General features: G+C 43.9%; 1 protein-coding gene and 1 long non-coding RNA gene across 3 annotated transcripts in view; one reads left to right on the forward strand and one right to left on the reverse strand.

Annotated features, from left to right (window-relative positions):
- LOC147014295 (uncharacterized) overlaps window positions 1–13,265 on the reverse strand; it is a 130,829-nt gene extending 117,564 nt beyond the window's left edge. Inside the window, exon 1 of one of the 2 annotated variants that reach the window (XM_085852186.1) lies at window positions 13,015–13,265. The gene's annotated coding sequence lies outside the window, so the exon portion shown is untranslated. Of the gene's footprint in view, window positions 1–8,964; window positions 9,188–13,014 lie in introns of those variants that run through there. The other variant, XM_085852187.1, reaches the window with a different exon arrangement.
- Window positions 1–15,731, forward strand: part of LOC147014296 (uncharacterized) — a 75,475-nt gene that overhangs the window by 40,412 nt on the left and 19,332 nt on the right. The gene's annotated exons all lie outside the window — the stretch shown is intronic.

Genomic DNA, 15,731 nt, shown 5'->3' on the forward strand with positions numbered 1-15,731 from the left:
GGAATGAGCCTGTCCGTAATTCTCGATGAATTAACCTGTCTGTAATTCTTGATGAATTAACCTGTCTGTAATTCAAGATGAATTAACCTGTCTGTAATTCTAGATGAATTAACCTGTCTGTAAATCTGGATGAATTAACCCGTCTGTAATTCTAGATGAATTAACCTGTCTGTAATTCCAGATGAATTACCCTGTCCGTAATTCGAGATGAATTAACCCGTCTGTAATTCTAGATGAATTAACCTGTTCGTAATTCTAGAGGAATGAGCCTGTCCGTAATTCTCGATGAATTAACCTGTCTGTAATTCTTGATGAATTAACCTGTCTGTAATTCAAGATGAATTAACCTGTCTGTAATTCAAGATGAATTAACCTGTCCGTAATTTGAGATTAATTAACCTGTCTGTAATTCGAGATATATTAACCTGCCTGTAATTGTGGATGAATTAACTTGTCTGTAATTGTGGATGAACTAACCTGTCTGTACTTTTGGATGAATTAACCTGTCTGTAATTCTCGATGAATTAACCCATCTGTAATTCTAGATGAATTAACCCGTCTGTAATTCTTGATGAATTAACCTGTCTGTAATTCAAGATGAATTAACCCGTCTGTAATTCTTGATGAATTAACCTGTCTGTAATTCTTGATGAATTAACCCGTCTGTAATTCTGGATGAATTAACCCGTCTGTAATTCTGGATGAATTAACCTGTCTGTAATTCTGGATGAATTAACCCATCCGTAATTCTGGATGAATTAACCTGTCTGTAATTCCAGATGAATTAACCTGTCCGTAATTTTGGATGAATTAACCTGTCTGTAATTCCAGATGAATTAACCTGTCTGTAATTCGAGATGAATTAACCTGTCCGTAATTTTGGATGAATTAACCTGTCTGTAATTCTGGGTGAATTAACCCATCCATAATTCTTGATGTATTAACCCGTCCGTAATTTTGGATGAATTTACCTGTCTGTAATTCTGGATGAATTAACCTGTCTGTTATTCGAGATGAATTAACCTGTCTGTAATACGAGATGAATTAACCTGTCTGTAATTCTGGATGAATTAACCTGTCTGTAATTCTGGATGAATTAACCGGTCTGTAATTCTGGATGAATTAACCTGTCTGTAATTCTGGATGAATTAACCTGTCTGTAATTCTGGATGAATTAACTCGTCTGTAATTCCAGATGAATTAACCCGTCTGTAATTCCAGCTGAATTAACATCTGTAATTCTGGATGAATAAACCTGTCCGTAATTTTGGATGAATTAACCTGTCTGTAATTCGAGATGAATTAACCTATCTGTAATTCTATTTGAATTAACATGTCCGTAATTTTAGATGAATCAACCTGTCTGTAATTCTAGATGAATTAACCTGTTTGTAATTCTGGATGAATTAACCTGTCTGTAATTCGAGATGAATTAACCTGTCTGTAATTCTGGATGAATTAAACCGTCTGTAATTCTGGATGAATTAACCCATCTGTCATTCTAGATGAAGTAACCCGTAATGTAATTCTTTATGAATTAACCTGTCTGTAATTCTGGATGAATTAACCCATCTGTCATTCTAGATGAAGTAACCCGTAATGTAATTCTTTATGAATTAACCCATTCGTAATTCTTGATGAATTAACCTGTCTGTAATTCCAGATGAATTAACCCGTACGTAATTTTGGATGAATTAACCTGTCTGTAATTCTGGATGAATTAACCTGTCTGTAATTCCAGATGAATTAACCTGTCTGTAATTCTAGATGAATTAACCCATCCATAATTCTCGATGAATTAACCCGTCAGTAATTTTGGATGAATTAACCTGTCTGTAATTTTGGATGAATTAACCTGTCTGTAATTCTGGATGAATTAACCTGTCTGTAATTCTCGATGAATTAACCTATCTGTAATTCTGGATGAATTTACCTGTCTGTAATTTTGGATGAATTAACCTGTCTGTAATTTTGGATGAATTAACCTGTCTGTAATTCTGGAGGAATTGACCTGTCCGTAATTCTGGAGGAATTTACCTGTCTGTAATTCTAGATGAATTAACCTGTCTGTAATTCTGGATGAATTAACCCGTCTGTAATTCCAGATGAATTCACAACATCTGTAATTCTGGATGAATTAACCTGTCGGTAATTTTGGATGAATTAACCTGTCTGTAATTCGAGATGAATTAACCCGTCTGTAATTCTATTTGAATTAACATGTCCGTAATTTTGGATGAATCAACCTGTCTGTAATTCTAGATGAATTAACCTGTCTGTAATTCTGGATGAATTAACCTGTCTGTAATTCTGGATTAATTAACCCATCTGTAATTCTAGATGAAAAAACCTGTCCGTAATTCGAAGTGAATTCACCCCTCTGTAATTCTTGATGAATTCACAACATCTGTAATTCTGGATGAATTAACCTGTCTGTAATTTTGGATGAATTAACCTGTCTGTAATTCTGGAGGAATTAACCTGTCCGTAATTCTGGAGGAATTTACCTGTCTGTAATTCTAGATGAATTAACCTGTCTGTAATTCTGGATGAATTAACCTTTCTGTAATTCTGGATGAATTAACCCGTCTGTAATTCCAGATGAATTCACAACATCTGTAATTCTGGATGAATTAACCTGTCGGTAATTTTGGATGAATTAACCTGTCTGTAATTCGAGATGAATTAACCCGTCTGTAATTCTATTTGAATTAACATGTCCGTAATTTTGGATGAATCAACCTGTCTGTAATTCTAGACGAATTAACCCGTCCGTAATTTTGTATGAATTAACCTGTCTGTAATTCGAGATGAATTAACCTGTCTGTAATCCTAGATGAATCAACCTGTCCGTAATTCTGGAGGAATTAACCTGTCTGTAATTTTAGATGAATTAACCCGTCCGTAATTCTTGATGAATTAACCTGTCTGTAATTCTGGATGAATTAACCTTTCTGTAATTCTGGATGAATTAACCCATTCGTAATTCTTGATGAATTAACCTGTCTGTAATTCCAGATGAATTAACCCGTCCGTAATTCTGGAGGAATTAACCTGTCTGTAATTCTGGATGAATTAACCTGTCTGTAATTCCGGATGAATTCATCTGTCTGTAATTCTAGATGAATTAACCTGTCTGTAATTCTAGATGAATTAACCTGTCTGTAATTCGAGATGAATTAACCTGTCCGTAATTCCGGATGAATTAACCTGTCTGTAATTCCAGATGAATTAACCTGTCTGTAATTCTAGATGAATTAACCTGTCTGTAATTCGAGATGAATTAACCTGTCCGTAATTCTGGATGAATTAACCTGTCCGTAATTCTGGATGAATTAACCTGTCCGTAATTCTGGATGAATATATAAGGCAAAAATTAATTATTGTAGTCCATCCACCCAAATCCTTTCTGGTTCCTGACTTTTTGGCCACCACCCTGTATATCAGTTAATGGTTGTAGTTATGATTATTTGAATACTTGTGACCATATCCCATGGATCCTTCCCTATCAAACTGAAATAGAATCCATGGCCACCAAGGCACAAACGTCTATTTCTTCAAGAAAAAACAGTTTACTTAAAATAGCTTTGGAGTTTTTATGGTTTTAAAAATGATAATTTTTTATGGTGACTCATGGTTCCTCTCTTCAACTGTATGTGTTACTTGAACAATATAAGTATTTCAATTTGTCACTCTTTCTCCATGCTTTTGGCTTTCAAATGCCAGGAGTGCAGCCGCCATCACGTACACGCCTTCCTGTTGCTTCTTCGTGTTCATACGTTTGTCTCCCAACAACGGTATCTTTACCTACTATTATGGTCTGAATAACTATGGCACAATAACAATTATGTTTTGAATACATTCCAAGGGTACAGGCATGGCTGATTGGTAGAGAGTCCAGAGGAAACCATTCTTGAATTAAACCTGCATTTATCGTGAGTGACTGTGTTACTGTGATCAGCCCCAGCATCTGTTTCTCGTTTACAGCATGTTTGCTGCCTAGGTAACTCGGAAGGATTTCTGCTTACAAAGCCTTGTTTGGCACGTGTTGATACAAACATAGGTAAGGGTAGCGCTTGGCACTAAAAGGAAGGGAAGGAATAAAGTTTGCTAGCCTTAAAAGGTCTTGTGAGTTCTGGCATGTGGTCACCGAAGTGGGAGAATAAGAAATGCTGCTTTATAGAGGCTGGATGGAAAACTTGCAAGCAGAGGTTCCCCTACCCTTTCTTCAGCGTGTGTGATGAGCTATCGCAGGTGAATGGTGAGAACGTCATGAGGAATAGTAAATAGTTTGCCCTGGTGTTGTTAGAGAGGAATGGTTATACATGGCTCAGTGTCAAGCAACCGGAGCACTTCACAAGGAAACCAGCTCAGTGTCACGTGGTACGGGGAATTTTATCTGTAAATAAAAAAACGTGGTGTTTTGATTTTCTTCTTCCACTTCCTCTTTCTATTCTTTCTTTAAAAAAATAAAAATAAAAAATAAAAAGCTACTTTCAAATCAAGCTGGCAGAATTTTTTATTATGTTTTTTTTACAATGAGATATCAATGTCAGTGAAGAATAGATATCCCAGTTAAAACTCACAAATGTACAAAAATATGAACTATTTCAGCCAGACAATAGAGTATGGTAAAAAATGCATACCTTTCAGATGGTTTCCCAAGATGGCTTACACGAGCAGGTATTTATGAAACTTTTTCTCGACCAAGCATAAGCAGTGTGTGCAGGTTGCTCTTCCTATTCAAACAAGGCTGATCAAATGAAACATGTGAACTACCTGGTCAATTTCTTTGAAGAACAGAAGCTGCTGCTTTAAAGATCCGAACCAGAGAGCAATGGCACTGTAAGGTATCAAGCAGTGTAACCCAATGTCAAGGAAGACCAGGCCATGGTGCCAGTGCTAGCTCACCGACTTACTTCACGAAGGAGGACGCCGTGGGATCTTTAACACCCACCAGCCAATGCCAGCAATTGGGGTGCCCAGTTTAACATCCATCCGAGGGACGGTGCACCAGTTGATGTATCACTCTGCCTGAGAAGCACCAGAGTGACAGTTTATAGCCTGGCCGAGATTCTAACAGGCTAGATGACTCAGAGAGGAGTGAAGGTACATACCTCGACGTTATCTGACCAGCCTATCACAGGACGACATTCAAAATTGAATTGGCACCACCAAATAGTACAGCTGCCCAATAAACAAAGCTGAAGTCAGTCGTTTTGACCAATGTTCTGGTCATGGTCTTCTTTTGGGACAGTGCAGGAATCATGTACCAGGAGTTATCTTGCTTCCGAAGGGATGGGTTGTGGGGCATCACGTGACTAACATCATTTTCATTATTGCCTTCCGTGTGAGACCAGGGGAGGTCAGATGTATGTGTGGGTGGAATGATGTCGAAAGTGAAACATTGTTTTGTTCTTTGGGAATTTATTTTATTCTTTTAGAAAAAATTATCTTCATAAAGTAGAAGACGTAAAATGATTAATCCGCGGATGTGCATGGTCATGCATCAACCCATGACATTGTGAAGAAAATGTCTGAGGGGTAATAGGTTCATTAATTAGGCAGTTATTTCTTATTATGTTTCCATCAGTTGTGTTATAATTACCCCAATTAACACTGTCAGGATCGCCAATCGAGTTTGGCTCCTCATCTCCCTTCCATCCCTTTGTATTTTCACCAATTACTTGTTCTTCTTCACGAATTCGCCTTCACATTTAATGAAATGGAAGAGTGCCTTAAAGAGGCTACATAAGTTTCTGTACTGTGTGATGTCATGGGGCCCGAGAGTCAGGCCTTGATTGGGCTGATGAGACCACATTCCGTGGCGAATGGGCAGTCACGTGGGGTCTCGTGTATCAACTGGTTCAATCCCCTTGAGTGCCAATGGAAAGCTGTCCCAACTTGGGTGGGTGACAAATGAATAGGGCAAGAGATGTCACATGCCAGACACTTTAAGAAAGTTATGTGTGATCGCGATCGTTCTCTCTTTCTCCTCAAGGGTCTCTCTTTCTCCATGTGGTCTTATTCTCTTGCCGCTCTCCACAATAAGACATTTGTGGCTCACTGATCATCTTGTCTGCTTGCCTTTGTTCCTGACTTGCATGTCACCCTTGGCTTGCTCCATATACCCACGGTTCTGTCTGAGTCCTGAAGGACAGTGCACTCCTTTTGCATGGCCAAGCTCGGGGTGACGCACCTCGCGGAGGTGTGCGTGTGGCAGAGTAAACCTGCTCATCCGATACTTTGGTGAGCTGAGGAAGTTCTCCAATTCCTTCATTGTGCAGAGACACAGCTCTTTCTCTCAGGTACTTTTCCAAGTATTTTCAGCTTCTTTTTGAATCTTTGTGAGCCATTTTAGGTAACAATCCTTACCTTCCACACACGATAGACTGCTTGGAACACTGCCATTTCCTGGGGTTTCCATGCATGCCAGCCAAGCATTCTGGGGATGAATACGTCATTTTGAAAGCTGCGTGATATTGAGAATCATCGGTGTGCTACATTTTTGATGCATTCATTATAATTGTTACCCCTGAGGTGCCATTTGCATGCTCAAGTAAAATGTTCCTATCCGCTCAAGGCTATTCTGCGGAGTTTAACCCCAGCGTAACCTGGTTTGAGTCATTTAGGACTCAGCCCGGTCACGCGACAATTTATTGTGTGGTCACCTGCACAAGGTGTGCAAATCCATGCTCACAAAGTGGCTTCACGACTCTGTACATGAAGGGTGTGGACCCAGATAACCGAGTGGTGATTGGCTAATTTCAAAATCGAGCACAGAAAATGAAAGCCTGCTTTTCTTCAATAGCTGCCTTCTGTTCTTATTTGCCTGATGGCAGGTAAAAGGATACTCCTCCACTGGGTGTTTGGGTAAATTTAAACTCCCCTTTTGAAGATTATTAACTCATGTCATCATGAAAAAAGAAAAACAGGCTTATCCTTTGTCACCTCACTGGGCTCTTAAGTTGCCATGTTGTTTCGGCCTATTAAAAAATACTTTGGTGATTTTCCACGATGACCTCTCATGGACTTATTAAAGTATACTAGTGCGTGGCCGTACGTGTAAAAAAAAAAATAAACAGGATGGAGAATTGTGACATCATAGCATCGTGTCCTGTCATTGGTTTGGAAAATAAATGGCCATAACTTGGGAACCACTTGTCAGATTCATATCAAACCTTGAAAAGGCACATCCTCAGGGCCCCAGCAATATACCTGGCAAGTTTCAATTAGATCGGACCAGTGGTTGTCGAGAAACAGCGGTCACAGACAGACAGACACACAGAGATTGCTGGAATTATAGATAGATAATTAATCAATATCTGTCTTCAGATTTGAGGATCAGAGTTGGTGGACTAAATAACTGATTTCACTGAGAGTGAAATCTGAAATTTTAAAGAAATTACCGATTCTTAGAACGAAGCGTATTCACGAATTTACTTGAAGCAGCAAGGCTGTGATCCCTCCTTCTCAATATTTAATTTACAAATTGTCAAAACATTAAACTTAACTTTTTCTACTGTTTGGATAATTATATTGAGCGAAGAAAAGATGAAGGAATTTGCCATATGCGTAACTTCATGGATTGCAATGAAAATGATGAAAAAGCACTTGTCATCACATGCCTGTTCTTTGCTGAAAACATCGCTAATCATCTGCCAAGCCAGTCGTTCCTGATCAGCTGTTTCGTTGGAGTGCTTGAACCACTTGGCGAGCGCTCTACAAGCTGCTTGGTGATGGAACAGACCCCTGTTTAAGCATTCTCTTACCTTTCCTTTTGCTTGACTTGTCTTTAAAAAAAAAAAATTGTTATGACTTTGTTGCTCAACTTTGAGTGCTATTCTTCAATGTTTGTTCATCTGCAAGCTGTGGTGATACAGTCAACAGCGGTCCTTTTTATTGACGATAGTCTTTTTTTTTGAGCTCGGTGGAACTGGCCGTCTTTGCTAGATTTAAATGTGTAATTTTTATTTTTACACGATATTGCATTGTTTCACCTTTTTGTGCAATCTGCTTTCATTTCGGATGTTATTTCATTTTATTAGGAGCTTGGAGAGATGTTATTTCCCATATAAAAGCGAATGAGATGTTTGTTTGTTTGTGATGCTACTCCTCTGTGCTCTCAAAGTTAATTGTGCCTAAACTTTATAGGATGACTTTTTTTTTAAAGCATGATACACCTTACTTGGGGGTTTAAATGGTGATTTTGTCTCATTATTCGTAACTTATAAACACACAAACCAGCACCTGGAAAGGGGTGGGACTCCGGAGGGAGGGGAGAGTGTAGGGTGGGAGTCCGGAGGAAGTAGGTGAGGTGGGATGAGGGAGGGGGAGGTGTGGGGTGGGAGTCCAGTGGGAGGAGGGAGGGGAAGGGGTGGGAGTCCGGAGGGAGGGGAGAGTGTGGGGTGGGAGTCCGGAGGAAGTAGATGAGGTGGGATGGGGGAGGGGGAGTTGTGGGGTGGGAGTCTGGAGGAAGTAGGTGAGGTGGGATGAGGGAGAGGGAGGTGTGGGGTGGGAATCCGGTGGGAGGAGGGAGAGGAAGGGGTGGGAGTCTGGAGGAAGTAGGTGAGGTGGGATGAGGGAGGGGAGGTGTGGGGTGGGAGTCTGGAGGGAGGGGAGAGTGTGGGGTGGGAGTCCGGAGGAAGTAGGTGAGGTGGGATGAGGGAGTAAATCGGGTGGGAGGAGGGAGGGGAAGGGGTGGGGTGGAGTCACAAGAAGATGGTGTGGGGGTGGGACGAGGGAGGGGAAGGCATGAGAGGAGAGGAGGGAAGGGAAGAGGATGGGTGGGGTGTGAGTCCGGAGGGAGGGGTTGGGGTGGGAGGAAGCAGGGGAAGGGGTGGGATGAGGGACGGAAAGGGATGGGAGGAGGGAGGGGAACAGCGGGTGGAGAGATGCGGCATTGCTCGGTAATGCTGAGGACCTTTGCTCGTTATAAAATAATGGAGGGAATGACAGCATTACCAGTGTATCCATCACAGATGCGGAGGGTAGATTGATACAGAGAGCAGGCAGGTTGGTGCAGAGTAGTGCTGAGCAGCTCATTGCTCCAACATTTCTCCCAGTATTCGTCAGTCTTATGATAGCACAAGAATAGTCGTCCCCATCATGCAGTGACACCCTAGAAGACTTGTTTTTCTCTCTTTTCAATGTTCTCAATACTGCTTCATATCACACTGCACTGAAGTCTCGGTTCTCTCTTCTTCTTCTTCTTCTTCTTCTTCTTCTTCTTCTTCTTCTTCTTCTTCTTCTTCTTCTTCTTCTTCTTCTTCTTCTTCTTCTTCTTCTTCTTCTTCTTCTTCTTCTTCTTCTTCTTCTTCTTCTTCTTCTTCTTCTTCTTCTTCTTCTTCTTCTTCTTCTTCTTCTTCTTCTTCTTCTTCTTCTTCTTCTTCTTCTTCTTCTTCTTCTTCTTCTTCTTCTTCTTCTTCTTCTTCTTCTTCTTCTTCTCACTGACTCTCAGCCCCGACAGGCTTCAGTTCTTACAAACCACTTGCAGGACAGTCTCGCACCACCTGCAACGGCATGTACTTGCACATGTGCAGACCAATGTCCTGCAATCCTACATGGGTCAAACGAGACCCAAGCAACTTTTTGGGAATGGAGAGCAGGGTTTGAACAGGGGAGATTGCAATCATAAAAAAGCTGGGGTAGCGAAATGGCTTTTCACAGGCTAATGGTTACGGAACAACTTGCGGCTCTAAAATGATTGGCATGTGGCCTCTGCATGGCTACAAAGCCCCTCACCACCAAATCACAGCGGATAGCACAAAGACTAACGGTAGGGTTGTCCATTACTCTTATACAGCCACACTGCAATGCTCTCCCCTATTGTTTCCCATGCATGGAACAGTATATTATATACGCTCGTGTGCTGTATTCCATTAAAAATAAGCCGTCCTCTATTATCCGAAAATCTCACACACATTCACATACACACAACCATAATGAGGCACACTCACACTTTCACACACTCCAACACATTATCGCACAGGATGCAAACCCAAAGTAAATGCTCATAAGACGTGTGAAAGTTCAACGAGATGCACATGGCAGGTTGATGACAGAGTGTAATATGATGTGACACAAACTTAACTTACTCTGAGTTCAAACTTCACGGCTGCAATTCGAATGCACATACAGCACATTAATGGAGTGATTTGGAGGGCAGAGGATGTGGACGTGGAAGAAAGGAAACAGCAGTGGGATCATTGATCGTGTGCGTTGAGCATGCGTACCTTAACTATCCTTAACTATCTATCCTTAAATATCCTTCACTTAACATCAATCCTTAACTATCCTCGGGAAACAACACCGGATGGATCCTTTGGTAACGGAAGACGGCTGATCATCCTCATCATCATCATCATCATCATCATCATCATCATCATCATCATCATCATCATCATCATCATCATCATCATCATCATCATCATCATCATCATCATCATCATCATCATCCGGTGTTGTTCCCAATACCATCCATGATGATTTCCAGTGTATAAACATGAATGTGGTTGATGATGTTTCCAATCAAGCAAGAGGAAACGCACACACATGTGAGTGCCCCAAACCGTGCGCAGGGATAATTGTGTGGGCGAATGAAATAAATGACATTTTTGTTCCAGATCTTTGCCAGTCCTACTATTTGTCTTCGAGCTGCAGGAGTATTTCAAAAGCAGAACGTGTAAAGATATGCATGTGCAACTTGCTTTACTTGTCGTCGTTCGGATGCAGCACGTTGCTGCGGATTAGTATCAGTTGTTGAAGGGGCGTGGCAGGGCCACTGATGCAGTGCCCCCTGCAAGTTGGAGCAGGAGATTTCTTCATGATGCCGACAAATAGGTCGAACACAGGACACCGTGATATCTTTAATGTACACCAACTAATGCTGGCAGACAGGATGCACAATTTGAGGTTCTTCAGAAGGACGGTAAACACACGCATGATTCCTCACTTCGCCTGGTATACATCAGGATGACAGTTTATAGCTGGACCGAGATTCGAACCCAGGCAAGACAGCTCAGATGTGAGGGCGCATACCTCGAGGATATCCTCCTGGCAGCCACTTTGCTTTCCGAACACACGATCAATGTACACACCTCCATTCCCCTATCTCGGAGTTCCTCCAACCTCCATTCTCCTCCCTCGGAGTCCCTCCACCTCCATTCCCTTCCCTCGGAGTTCCTCCACCTCCATTCCCCTCCCTCGGAGTCCCTCCACCTCAATTCCCCTCCACCTCCATTCCCCTCCCTCGGAGTCCCTCCACCTCCATTCTCCTCCCTCGGAGTCCCTCCACCTCCATTCTCCTCCCTCAGAGTCCCTCCACCTCCATTCTCCTCCCTCAGAGTCCCTCCACCTCCATTCCCCTCCCTCGGAGTCCCTCCACCTCCATTCCCCTCCCTCGGAGTCCCTCCACCTCCATTCCCCTCCCTTGGAGTCCGTCCACCTCCATTCTCCTCCCTCAGAGTCCTCCACCTCCATTCCCCTCCCTCGGAGTCCCTCCACCTCCATTCCCCTCCCTCGGAGTCCCTCCACCTCCATTCCCCTCCCTCGGAGTCCCTCCACCTCCATTCCCCTCCACCTCCATTCCCGTCCACCTCCGTTCCCCTCCCTCGGAGTCCCTCCACCTCCGTTCCCCCTTCCTCCCCAGCCTGCCCCCATCCCACCGCACCTCCATTCCCCTCCCTCGGAGTCCCTCCACCTCCGTTCCCCTCCCTCGGAGTCCCTCCACCTCCGTTCCCCACCCTCGGAGTCCCTCCACCTCCGTTCCCCTCCCTCGAAGTCCCTCCACCTCCGTTCCCCTCCCTCGGAGTCCCTCCACCTCCGTTCCCCTCCTTCGGAGTCCCTCCACCTCCATTCCCCCTTCCTCCCCAGCCTGCCCCCATCCCACCGCACCTCCATTCCCCTCCACCTCCATTCCCCTCCCTCGGAGTCCCTCCACCTCCGTTCCCCTCCCTCGGAGTCCCTCCACCTCCGTTCCCCTCCCTCGGAGTCCCTCCACCTCCATTCCCCTCCCTCGGAGTCTGTCCACCTCCATTCTCCTCCCTCAGAGTCCTCCACCTCCATTCCCCTCCCTCGGAGTCCCTCCACCTCCATTCCCCTCCCTCGGAGTTCCTCCACCTCCGTTCCCCTCCCTCGGAGTCCCTCCACCTCCATTCCCTTCCCTCGGAGTCCCTCCACCTCCATTCCGCTCCACCTCCATTCCCCCTTCCTCCCCAGCCTGCCCCCATCCCACCCCTCCTTCATTCCCAGTTCTTCCTCATTTCCCACAGACATGCATTTGAATTACAGGTATGAAATTTGAACTAACAGTAAATTTAAAGTTTATATCACGTCACATTACACTCCGTGACGACTGCCATATGCATCTCATTGAATCTTCACGTAGTTTTTAACAGGATCATGATTATTATTTTTGTGTGTGTGTGTGTGTGTGTGTGTGTGTGTGTGTGTGTGTGTGTGTGTGTGTGTGTGTGTGTGTGTGTGTGTGTGTGTGTGTGTGTGTGTGTGTGTCGTTGATTGTTATCTCCATAATTCGGGTTTCAGAAGGTGGAAGAGAGTCCTCCGAGGACTCAAATGATCCACCTTCATTTCAGTGAAGGATTGTGATTCATGGCCTAAGTTGTGAAGTTTTCTTGTTTTCAAAGTTTTGTTCTGAGGACTCTCTTCAGGATTGTCACCGAACCCCGTATAGCTTCCAGCTGTAGTTCGTTCATAGTAATATTTCCAGGGATGTTTTTAAGATCTCAGTAAGGTGTGTGTGTGTGTGTGTGTGTGTGTGTGTGTGTGTGTGTGTGTGTGTGTGTGTGTGTGTGTGTGTGTGTGTGTGTGTGTGTGTGTGTGTGTGTGTGTGTGTGTGTGTGTGTCTGCAAATAAGTAATACAAAAAAACATTATCTCCACCCCTTTCCCCCAAAGTACAAAATAATTACATAGATCGCACACACACATACACACACCTGACCACATCCAGTGCCACACTCAAGGTGATCATGAAAACGACGTTAGGTCTCACCATCTGCTTATTCCAGTCACGTGATGCTCCCTCCACTTCCCCCCTTGGGAGGGTACTAAACACCAGGCACACTATGTTTGCACTGGATGGAGACCACTCGGTCATCAAAATGTCAGACCTGAGCCTTGCCTGCATGGCCAGTGAAACCAGTCGTTGGGTGCCTTCACTTTTGAATCTAGATGCTGACCAATTAAAACCATGCGGTTTCTCTGATCACAGTAAAAGAATTCCTTTGGAAGACAAAAACATGTGCACCCTGTCTTAGCAAGTGTTGCTCTTTTCTTTGCACTACAAGGACCACAAATGAATATTATCCTTTGTAAACGCCTCAAACTGCCATACAACTCACTGTAAGCAAAAGACACGTATGGACTTTCTCTTGAACCCCACCCCAGCTTGCTGCCTAGCCCTGGTCCGGGCTGGACTAGCGCTTGGGTTTCCGTTTTTGGCTCTTGCGGGTGGGGTGCTTCCTGTCGGCAGATGGAATCCGTTATGCCTCCCAAAGGACCATGCCACGTCTAACGTGCTGCTCTCTGGCTCCCAAGCAGTCACCCCCTAGCTTTCCTTGCTTCCTCGTCTTGTTGTTTTTTGTCTTCTTATTCCTAAGCCAACCAACTATTCAAGGCCCTTGCATTTTGACAAATGATAAGACCTAAAGATCACCTGGCTCCAAACACACCTACCTTCTATGGCCTCTCATCATTCCATTATTTTTCAGCTTTTCTTAGTTGCTACCCCTTCCCCTTTCCCTATCTCCTCCCCTCATTCCCACTCACATCTGCATTTCCCACCAAATACACCCACCTAACAACGTCTTCCCCCAACAGCATGTGGCAGTGGTGTGCAGACATCTGTAAAGAGTGAACTCAGAGGTGGGCAAGAAGGGAATGTGTGAGGTGTGGACTCAGAGGTTGCAAGGAAGCATGCGTGAAAAGACGGGGCCGGAGGCGTCGAGGGGCTTGGGGGTGCTGTAAGTTCGACCGTAAATTGATGGGCCCCTCAAGCTTATGCTGAATCAGCAGAAATGGCAGCAACTCCTGAGTGGTCCTGATGCTTCTCAGGAGTGCTATCAAATCACAGAATGAGCTTGTCTCTTATCTTAATTGAGAAATTATTTATTGAATGTTAATTTTAAAATTCGACCGTGAATAAGCTCTTGTAAACTATTGAACCCAACCTCTTTGGGATAGTAAAGGAACATGAAAGGCTGTTTATTCGATTTCAAATAGGCTGGTACTTAGGTTCCGTGAGCTTCAGACCGTTGTGTATAATTTAGAAATATTTTCAACATTTGAGTCGATTATTAGGCCATTCCTTCATCACAGCATGTGCAAGTTCAGTTGTGAAGCAGGGACTTTTTGACTCTGGTCCCCTGAAAGAGTTTCTGAAGATGTCCCAGAATGTTTTGATGACGTTTAAGTCTGGGCTTCATTGCAGATTTTCAACGTTGTTGTCATATTACAAATTTCGAACAGACACAGCAGTCTGGAGGGCAAGGTGCAGTCATGCAGGAATACTCAAGGGCTGTCACTGTAGTATTATGTATAAGGCACAGTTGTGCAGTATTGTTCAAAATATCCCACTAAGACACCTTCATATATGATGAACACAGATGATTCTTTCCTTTGTGGGGAAAATATGGATGGCTCATTTCAAGGTTGGGTGTGACTCTACCCCCAGGATTTGGGTGTTACCAAGTGGCATTTCGACCCCTGGATTACAGAGCGATGATTGGCCAATTTCAAAGCGCGGGAATGAAGGGTTTCTTTAATGATTCCTTTACTGCTCTAATTGTGGAAAAGCATGATGATATTTTGAAAGAAAATAAAGATCACTAATTCTATTTTAAAAGGTCACAAATATCACATGGAGTCCCGAAAAGACATGCATTGAACACAAATCTTAACTCGAACCGTTTACTCCTGACAATCCTGAGGATGAGAGAAGATGGGTTGGGATGGTGGGATTTACAGATAAATGAATAACCATCAAGCCATGACAGATAAAAAATAATGGGTGATGATGGAGGGGCTGGTGGCACTGCTGTAGCATCGACATTAGGTGCCAGTAGGCTGGTGCAGATTCATGATGAGCACCTCATCGCTGTGGCATCTCACCCGCCACTGTGTCATTCTGGTGATGGTGATGCAACTAACTTGCCCTTGTGCCTGGTGTTGGCTTAATAGTTAGGGTGGCAGGCTTGGGATCCTCAGGTCCTGAGTTCAAATCCTGCTTGGCTGTTGAATTAATACCAGGTGGGGTTGACAGCCTGTCATCCTTCTGAGGTCGGCAAAATGAGTACCAGCTTCCTGGGGTGATTGAGCCATTCGAGTATCCTGCATCGGAGTGGCGACCCATCCAGGATTGCGCCCAATAGCCCAGGAGACTGCTTCGGCAGCACCAAAGCTCTGTGCAGAGTATGGTCCCAATGGATGTAATGGGCAGGACAACACACTGAGGGACATCTTTCTCTCGACACATTATTCACCCCCTGCACTGACTGGCCATCTTTCGTCACTTTCCCAACACTGACTCTCCAACCCACGCAGGCTTCCGTTCTTATAAAGCATCCAGAGGACAAGGTCTTGCATCGTCCGCGACAATGTGTCCTCGCATAAGTGCAAAACAATCCTCACCAATCACGCAGTCCGTCAAGCAAATGCCTCGGTGGAGAGTGGATAGTGGGGTTTGAATGGGGGAGGGATGTTGCAATCATA

This window comes from Eptatretus burgeri, chromosome 13 (genome assembly GCF_056783735.1).
Source record: "Eptatretus burgeri isolate ZD-2024b chromosome 13, Ebu_testis_v1, whole genome shotgun sequence".
Classification (NCBI taxonomy): Eukaryota; Metazoa; Chordata; class Myxini; order Myxiniformes; family Myxinidae; genus Eptatretus; species Eptatretus burgeri.